Source organism: Rhincodon typus, chromosome 14 (genome assembly GCF_021869965.1).
Source record: "Rhincodon typus isolate 14 chromosome 14, sRhiTyp1.1, whole genome shotgun sequence".
Lineage (NCBI taxonomy): Eukaryota > Metazoa > Chordata > Chondrichthyes > Orectolobiformes > Rhincodontidae > Rhincodon > Rhincodon typus.
The window spans coordinates 41,092,773-41,103,068 of record NC_063345.1 but is presented as its reverse complement, the minus strand read 5'-3'; the positions used below and the strand labels follow the sequence as shown (position 1 = coordinate 41,103,068).

Genomic DNA, 10,296 nt, shown 5'->3' with positions numbered 1-10,296 from the left:
AGCAGGCCAAGCAGCATCAGAGGAGCAGGAAAGCTGATGTTTCGGGTCTAGACCCTTCTTCAGAAATCCTTTCCTGCTCCTCTGATGCTGCTTGGCCTGCTGTGTTCATCCAGCTCTATACCTTGTCATCTCAGATTCTCCAGCATCTGCAGTTCCTACTACCTCTCCACTAATGCTGACACTATTTTTAATTTTCTACGCTTTGTAAGGAAATTAAACAGTTGTTGCTATGCATCTGTCATGGGAGTTTAAACATTACCGACCTTGTATTTTCATAATGACTGACTGATATTTCCTTTTAGAAATACCTCTGATGGCAATTCAACAGCTTCCTAGTATCAAACCCTATTAAAAATATATACATTTTAAAACCATGTTGAAGAAAGAAGTTAAGGAATGGCCAGTATAAGTTGCAAATGAGCATGGTGAAAATAACACAAATGTTTACTAGATCTGCAAGAATGACAATATTAAGAATCATATTGCAACATGTGCAAGCATCACTTTTGGGATACTATCACTCCACTTATATCAGTCTCAGTATGATACTGGATGTGAATTTGCTCTGCCTTGAAGAAAGTGGGAAACGGTGAGAAATTTGAGAAAATACAGTGAGAATGAATAAATGAGTTTCCCAATATCAAGTAGAAAACTTCTGATTTTCCCCTTAAGGTTAAAATAAATAGTTCTGAATTTTGCTAACAAGTAGCAACTGCCTTATTTCTGTGTATTTGTTCCTCATCACTGACTAATCTCACATCATTTCTGTGCAGCTCCCAATTCTTCATCCTTCCCCAAGAAACTAGATTGTGCCACTTCTTAACATGGCAGTTAGAGCTGTTATGTTATCTAGATAGTAAGAACTGCCGATGCTGGAATCTAGAGTTATCTAGAGTTAGTCTAGTTTTATCTAAAATTGCTTCTCCAAGTCTTCAGTCAAGTCTGTCTTCCCTGTGTCCCAGGCACCCTCTCCTCTTCCACGTTATATCATGCAAGTTGATATTATCAAATTACCAGCCTCATCACATCATTACGGCTACTTTCAAACCAACTCACACATGACTTCAACTCTTCAGGACTTCATTTAGGAGCTAAGGGACACTTATAATTTGCATGTTTCTGTCAGGTCACATTAGCATGCATGGACACAAATATCTGCCCAGGATGCATCTTATGGCTCTCAGCTTAATTTATTAAAGCCCACTCACTTTGCATTGACTTATGGGCTGCCAGGCTCTCTAGCTTGCATTGCCTTTTGACACAGAGGGAGGGTAAGGCAGCTTCTCACCATTCACAACATTAAGCAATTGAGGAGAGCGCATACGGCACGAGACTACATCAATGTCAGCATGGCCCAGCAGTACACAGGGGAAACACACTGCATGGCTTCAACCAAATTGTCATGTCTAAAAATCATAGGGGTGCAGACCTTTCTGGTGTCAATGGGAATTATGGTCAGTCAGGGGTGCCACCAGAGTCACTCAAGGAGTTTATCCAATCTCAATCCAGGGACCTCTGTCCACCAATCTGGCAACAAATTGGTTTTCATTGAAAAGTCATTCTTTTTGCAAGATTGAGCAGTAGAAATTATGGCCTCAAGTAATCGTGATAATTACATATTTTGCATCAGTTGGTCCTTATCAGATAAGCAAAGCTATGCGGATACATATTTAAATGTCTCAATTGGACTTGCCATTTCTACATCACCTTTCATGCCTGAAAATGGAAGACACTGTTTATGAGCTGCTCATAATTAACTGTTAATGTGCAATGATATGGTCTGTGATGTGCAAGGATGGCTTCTTTTGTGAAGGTGAATAAGCGCTTAATTTCACTATGTTCATGAAGCATTAACACGTTGGTTCTGTAAGATGCATCTAGGTAAGGTTCCATGGCTCAGAGATCCATATCATGTCATTGGCCTCCTTCCGAAGCCTACATAGCAAACTGTGTCATGGCACATTCCTTCACAGTCACTGATGTGAGGGATCAGGAATACCACAAGCGATATGCTGTTCAAAAATTATTAGCTCACACATCTGAGATGGAACTGAGCTTGCAGGATTCCTTGTGGCCTTTATTCAAAATAACATAAAAGACGATAACAATTACAATCTTATCAGCAAAAACAGCAACCACCATACAGTTTCCAGAGGGAGAAGCAGCAGGTGGAGATCCCCGAAAGAGGCAGAAGGGAATGCCCAGACCCCCGCATATAATGACTTTGCTGTCATTTTCTAAAACTCTCAGAAACACAGCAAAGATTCAGATTTTGGATGTCTTGCACCATCATCACTGAACTGTGTCATCTGCTGGAGTGGGACCTGTACTCAGAAGGAAAAGTTGACCAACACATCCCACTCAAGATCACAGCTACCCTGAATTGTTCTTGTTTCTTGTTCTGTGCAGCAACTGGGGATCTGTGTGACATCTCCCAATCCTCAACCTACAAATGCATCCGCAATGTCTCAGATGCAGTTTCTTCCCAGATTACACCCATTCATATCCTTTCCCCATGACAAAGAGAGTCAAGCAGCCTGGGAAGACGGATTTTCCAACATCACTGACTGACATCCAGGAGCAGAACATTTTAAACTGTACCACATTGCTTGGAGAGCATCCCATCACCTTAACGATAGAACTAGAATAATTGTGAAAAATTTCCAGCCAAGAAATGGCCGTGGACACTGAGACCAAACATGTGCTAAATAATTTGAATTAAGTGATCTAATTTTTCAAGGATGTGAAAGAAATAGAGAATATGAATTAAAGCGGAATGTTCACATGGGGAAGTGTTCAAGAAATCAGTTAAAACTGATGAAGTCAGAATTTTTTTTAAAAAATCAGTTGGAAGTCATATACCTAAACAACATATTAAATAAATTGCAGGGAAGCAAGATGAGCTAGGAAATGCTAATGCCAGAACTCAATCCTGAATTGCAGGGTAGGGGTGTGCAGTAACGTTGGAAGCTTGATAAATGAAAAGGAATTTTGGCTGATGGAATGGAATCGTTCATTTGAATACCCACAACTTAATCTCCTCTGGCCCAAATGGTTGAAAAGTGACAGTTACCAGACCCTGTAAATTGAAGCAGTGTTGCTAGGAGAGTGCAGGAGTGTTCAGTTCAGATTCATAGCCTGGAACATCACATTGCATAAATGACTGCCCAGATAAACTGGCCTAAAGCTAGCTGATATCTGACGCATGCAGCACTTGTATATTGTTAATTGATCACCAGAAATCCCTAATGAAAGCATGCATATTCTTATGAATTACACCCCAAGGATTCCACTGACTTTGGCCCAGATTTCATATTGTAATTCCAGCAAAACTATCAGTGTTTGCTGTTATTATACTGGCTGTGAAACTGGCAGCAACATCTGGCATACACACGTGCACAGTTAAATGTGAAAATCCAGCACTTGCTATCAATGCTTCCCTGATATTCTACAGAATGGACTTTTGAAGTCCTCACAGATGGAAATCCAGAAAATTACTTGAATTAATACAATCTTCCACTTTCGCACTGTTAACTCTAGAACCCCTGACAAAGTTAAGCCTTGTTGAATAAGATGTAACTGAGGCTTCAACAGCAAGCAAAGATATAATTCTCTCGGTCTCTGCCTAAGAAAACTATTTGTACATATTTGGAAATCAAAGTTCTCCATTATGATAATAATTCACATTTTTGAACAATAGTTTAAAATTATATTTTTATGATATTTCAAACTTCAATCTTAATCCTACATATATGTCACAATCTTTATTTAGTTTTCTGCAAATTTTTTAAACAGTGACTGCTAAAACCTGCTTGGTACTTCTTAGTTTGCTGTTTGTCAGAATTCCTCAGAATTGGCTAGTTGGATTGGCTGTTTGTGGATGCTAGTGCTTCCCTATTACCAGTTCTGGAATGAAACTAATGTCAGGAAAGATGCACGTCATAGGGATTGTTGAAATTGATATGGGTACCCATCTCCGAGCTAATGTAAAATATAGGAGGTTATCTTCCTGGGCAGAGAATTAATGGGCATGAGGTGCACCACTCCCAAAGAAAAGTCAATGGCAAGCCGGTGAATCAGTAAGAAGCCCGGCCTGCAGTTATAATGGTGGGCTATGTTTGTTAATTGTAGGACTTTCTGCCCCTCATGCTAGAGGAATTTTCGCCTTGCACGCTGCTGGCCAATCTGATTGTGGTAGTGCCAGAGCTTAGTAGTGGGTGCTGCCAGGAGTGGAAGACGAGACCCAAGAGGATTATGACTGCTCTGACAAAGTACATCTTGGGGTTTTAGGATGCGGAGGCATCCCAAAGCCCTGGGGAGGGTGGAGACAGGGTGTGGGCAAGACTTTTTCAGGCAGGTGACATGAAAGGAAAGATGGAGTGGCATCCAAGGTGGGATTTTCCCAGCTACAAACAGGGCAAGCCCCACTCTCATATGGATGGCACACCACCCTTCCCTCCTTTGTTCACATAGGCCTTTAGAAAATATTCTGCCCACTCTCATGAGACTGCACAAGACAGCTGTTTTATCTTTTGGTAAACGTAATGTTGGGGTCAATTGTGTCATACAGTTACATAGAGGCTTACAGCAGAGGAAAAGTCCCTTCGGCTCATTGATTCTGTGCTGATCAAAAATAACAACCTAACTATTCCAATCCCATGTTCCTGCATTTGATTATAAGCTTCTATGCCTTGGCATCAGAAATGTACATCTAAATACTTTTTGAATCTTATGAGGATTTCTACCTCTACCACACAAACTGGCAGTGAGTTCCAGATTCTCACCACTCTCCGGGCAAAAAGATTTTTCCTCACATCTCCTCTAAATCTTCTGCCCTCTACTCCAAATCTATTGCTTCTGGTCATTGTTCCCTACACCAAGGGGAAAGGTTTCTTCCTGCCTACTCTATCCATGCTACTTATAATTTTATACATCTCAATCATGTCCCTCTTTAGTCTCCTCTACTTCAAGGAAAACAATCCCAGTCTATCTAATCTCTTTTCGTTTCTAAAACTCTCCTCTCCAGGCAACATCCTGGTTAATTTCCAATGTGATCACATACCCCTATAATGTGGATTCCAGAACTGTTCACAATACACTAGCTGTGGCCTAACCAACATTTTATACAGTTCCAGCATAACCTCCCTGCTTTTAAATTCCCATATGCCTTCTTAACCACTTTATCTTACTGTCCCACCACTCTAAGGGACTGCTGGGAATGTACACCACGGTCCAGCTGATCTTTGGTGCTTCCCAGGGTCCTTTATGGATTGAATTGCATTTGCCACTGATCATCTGACCCGACCATCTATATCCTCCTGTAATCTAAGGCTATCCTCCTCACTATTTATCACTCCACTAATTTTCATATCATCTGTAAACTTACTGCTCAACCCACCTATTTTCATATCTAAATTACTTATATATAGCACAAACAGTAAGGGCCCTAGTAGAATCCCATTTGATGTAGGCTTCCAATCACAAAAACACCCCTCCACCATCACCCTTTGCTTCCAGCCAATTATGCCAAATTTGCTTGGATACCATGGGCTCTTACTTCCACTATCTATCTCCCATGCAAGACTTTGTCAAAAGCCTTGCTGAAGCTCATGACGACTACATCAAATGCATTGCCCTCATCCTCACATCTGGTTACCTCTTCAAAAAATTCAATCAACTTGGTCAGACGTGGCTTCACCTTAACAAAACCATGCTGACTATCCTTGATTAATCTCTGCTTCTCCAAATACAGAATAATTCTGTCCCTCAGAATTGCTTCCAATAGTTACCCCACCGGTGAGTTTAGGCTTCTGGCCTGTAGTTTCCTGGTTTATGTTTTGTTCCCTTCTTTAATACTAGCACCATATTGGCTGTCCTCCAGTCTTCTGGAACTTCTTCTGCAGCCGCTGAGGAATTGAGAATTATTGCCAGCACCCCTGCAATTTCCTCCTTTGCCTCATTCAACAGCCTGTGATATATTTCATCAGACCCTGGAGATTTATTTACTTTTAAGCCGGCCAGACCATAAGAACCTCAACTCTGTCTATGCTAATTTAATTATATCACAGTACTTCTCCCTGATTCCTACCCACATCTTCCGTCTCTCTGTGAATATTGACATAAAGTATTCATTTATAACCCTGGAGTTCTAAGTGTTCTTATCTAAAGTATTATTTACTCCATGTTGACCTTGTTGAGAAAGACTAGTCCCATGCACTAATTACCATTGTGGACCTTAATGGGCCCTACTTTTTCCCTAGTTTTCTTTTTACCCTGAATGTACTTTGGTTTGAAGTTTTAAAAAACTCAATTGAGTCTCAATTATTTATTTACATGTGGTGGGCAGACTGATGGTTTCAACACCTACTCACCTCTGTATTATGCAGTTAGCTTGGGGTGTGAGAAGGCGGAGGACTAACCACCCAGACTATTTTACATATCACAATGCCAAAAATACACTCGCTAAGGGTTTGCAATATCCAGTGCATCATGTGCAATGCTATATTAGAGATTAACTAGTTTTTCTCAACAAGGTCAACATGGAGTAAATAATACTTTAGATAAAAACACTTAGAACTCCAGGCTGATGTAACATGAATGCCCATTCATGATATCCCTCTCAGGCAAAGCGCACATGCTGTACACAACAGGGACAGCAGTCTCACAGCCTGAAATGGACAATGCACTACAATGCAGTGAACACTAAGATTGTGAAGAAAAATTAAGTCAGATTTGGAGGTAAGTTGAAATGTACAGGATTAATTGGAGAACTAGTTGCTGAAATAAAAGCATCAGAGCAAAATATATGAAATGTAGAATGTAGAACTCCATTTTCCGACAGATCATTAAAGTGTAAATATCTTAGAAAACAATTGGCCAAAATGCATGTAATTTTGTAATTGCATCCTTTAAAGATGACAAAATTTTCATCTGCTTTGATGAATCCCCAATGAAAAATAATTAAGATTTTTAAAATTCTATTTCTATTGCAACATGTTGAAAGATAAGTTAGAGACATAGGGTATGTTTTCTTCTCTGCTAATTTTAGCAAAAATGTAAACATGAGCATTAAGTGGTGTCCACTAGTATCTTGTTTGTGCATTAGCAAATGGAGGAAAGAAATGGATCATAGAACAATAAAGTCTACTTACCGTTATGTTTCACATCAAAAAGATTTAAAAGTTCACGTTTAGCAATTATTCACTTAGAGATTTGAGTTAACAAATTTTGTCAGGACCGAAAGCACCATGTAGTACTCAGCTAAATGGAGGCAGCAATCCAGAGTTGACTTCCCAGTGCTATGCTCAGGTATGTGTCAATCACAGAGACCATATAAGAACATAGTTATACTCCATGAATGAGTTCTCCCAAGGGCATGTATTGGCAGCACAAGAAGTTTGAGTTACTTTGTGGCATTTATGTCGAATAGGCATTGATTCAGAAATGCTAAATTGACACCCAAAGCAGAGTCTGTAAAACTGAAATATTTCACTCATTGTGGATTTTTCCTCAGGTCACACTATCGCATCAAGATCTGCATATTTCAATCTCCTGCCAAAATAACTACACAAGAATTACCTGAAGAATTTAAACTTCTGATGGGCAATTACTTAGCATCTGGAAACCCCCTAAAAAAACAATTTAAGACTTCAGAACTTACCTTAAATAGCTAGCCAGGAAACATTAGAGAAATAAAACTTGCTCTAATTCCTGACATTGTGATGCTGACCCCCTCCTGATCATACTTTATGATCCTACCCCTTAAACACAACCCGATCAGACACACCCAACATCTTAGTTTTTCAAGAGTTTTTGGCATACAATGGAGCAAAAAAATAGTGGTAGGTGAGAGAATTGGAATTTTTCTAGGAACCAGCAGTAGATGACTAAAAAGATATTAAAAATATTAATTCGAAAAGTAAATTGGAAAGAAATGCAGAAACAAATGGCAACAGTTTCTACAGACATATAAAAAGAGAATATTAAAATGTGAGAGATCCTTGAACGATGCAACTGGCAATTTAATAACTGGGAAAAGGAAAATAGGAGGTGATTTAAACCAATAGCTTGCATTCTCTAATGGCCTGCATCCAAGGGTTTTAACAGAACTATCTGTAGAGATAGTAGAGGAATGGGTTGAAATTAGTAGATTGGAAAACTGCTAATGTGACAACTGTTCAGGGAAAGGAGAGAGACAGAAAGCTGGAAAATTGGTAAAATGCTAGAGTCCATTATTAAGGAAGAAATAGTAGGACATTTTGAAAAGCTTAATACAATCACAGTAAACATGGTTTTCAGAAAAGAAAATCATGTTTGTCAAATTTGCTGAATTTTTTGAGGATAATACAAGCACAATTGATAAAGAGAAAGAAGTAGATAGATTCATAGAGTCGTAGAGTTGCACAGCATGGAAACCAACCTTTCAACCAGATATACTAAATTAATCTCATCCAATTTGCCAGCATTTGGCCCATATCCCTCGAAACAATTCCTATTCATGTACCCATCAAGATGCCTTTTAAATGTTGTTATTGTACCAGCCTCAACCACTTCCTCTGACAGCTCATTCCATATATGTACAACCCTCTACATGAAAAAGTTGCCCCTTAGATCCCTTTTAAATCTTTCCCCAGATGTCTTGCATTAGAATTTCCAGAAGGCATTCGATATAATGCCACAGAAACAGATATTGCACAAGATAGGAATTCATGATATTAGCATGGATTGAGGATTGATTAACACACAGAAGACGGAGTCAGGAATAATGCATCTTTTTCAGGTTGGAAAGATCTAACTAGTAGAGTCCAAAGGTTTCAGTCCTAGGGCCTCTATTATTTATAATCTGTATTAGTGACTCAATAGATGGGAGAGTGTATATTGTATCCAAATTTGCAGAGGACCCTCGAATAGGTGGAACAGATTGCTGTGATGAGGACATAAGGAATATACAAGGCAATATAGGTAGGTTGAGTGAGTGGGAAAAAAAAAATTGGCAGCTGGAGTTTAATGTAGGAAATTGTGAGGTCATCCAGAGATAGTAGGAACTGCAGATGCCTGGACCATCTCTAACACCTCTCTACCCTTCCTGGACCTCTCTGTCTCCATATCGGGCAACCACCTAGAAACCGATATTCATTTCAAGCCCACCGACTCCCACAGCTACCTAGAATACTCCTCCTCCCACCACCTTCCTGCAAAAATGCTATCCCCTATTCCCAATTCCTTCGCCTCCGCCGCATCTGCTCCCAGGATGAGGCATTCCACTCCCGTACATCTCAGTTGTCCTCGTTTTTCAAGGACCGTAACTTCCCCTCCTCGGTGGTCGAGAACGCCCTCAACCGTGTCTCCCACATCTCCCGCACCTCATCCCTCACACCCCGTCCACGCAATAAAAACCAAAAAAGAATCCCCCTCGTCCTCACGTACCACCCCACCAACCTCCGGATCCAACGCATCATCCTCCGACACTTCCGCCATCTGCAATCCGACCCCACCACCAAAGACATCTTTCCCTCCCCACCTTTATCTGCTTTCCGGAGGGACAACTCTCTCCGTGACTCCCTTGTCCGCTCCACACTCCCCTCCAGCTCCACCACACCCGGCACTTTTCCCTGCAACCGCAGGAAGTGCTACACCTGCCCCCATACCTCCTCCCTCACCCCCATCCCAGGCCCCAAGAAGACTTTCCACATCAAGCAGATGTTCACCTGCACATCTGCCAATGTGGTATACTGCATCCGCTGTACCCGGTGTGGCTTCCTCTACATCGGGGAAACCAAGCGGAGACTCGGGGACCGCTTTGCAGAACACCTACGCTCGGTTCGCAATAAACAACTGCACCTCCCAGTCGCGAACCATTTCAACTCCCCCTCCCATTCCTCAGACGACATGTCCATCCTGGGCCTCCTGCAGTGCCACAACGATGCCACCCGAAGGTTGCAGGAACAGCAACTCATATTCCGCTTGGGAACCCTGCAGCCCAATGGTATCAATGTGGATTTCACAAGTTTCAAAATCTCCCCTCCCCCCACCGCATCCCAAAACCAGTCCAACTCGTCCCTGCCTCCCTAACCTGTTCTTCCTCCCACCTATCCCCTCCTCCCACCCCAAGCCGCACCTCCATCTCCTACCGACCAACCTCATCCCGCCCCCTTGACCTGTCCGTCCTCCCTGGACTGACCTATCCCCTTCCTAACTCCCTACCTACACTCACCTTTCCTGGCCCCATCCCCGCCTCTTTGACCTGTTTGTTTCCGCTCCACCTATCCTCTCCTCTATCCCTCTTCTATCCGCCTC

General features: G+C 41.5%; 1 protein-coding gene across 1 annotated transcript in view; it reads right to left on the bottom strand.

Moving 5' to 3' along the window:
- LOC109911201 (inositol polyphosphate 5-phosphatase OCRL-like) overlaps positions 1 to 10,296 on the bottom strand; it is a 33,014-nt gene that overhangs the window by 22,060 nt on the left and 658 nt on the right. The gene's annotated exons all lie outside the window — the stretch shown is intronic.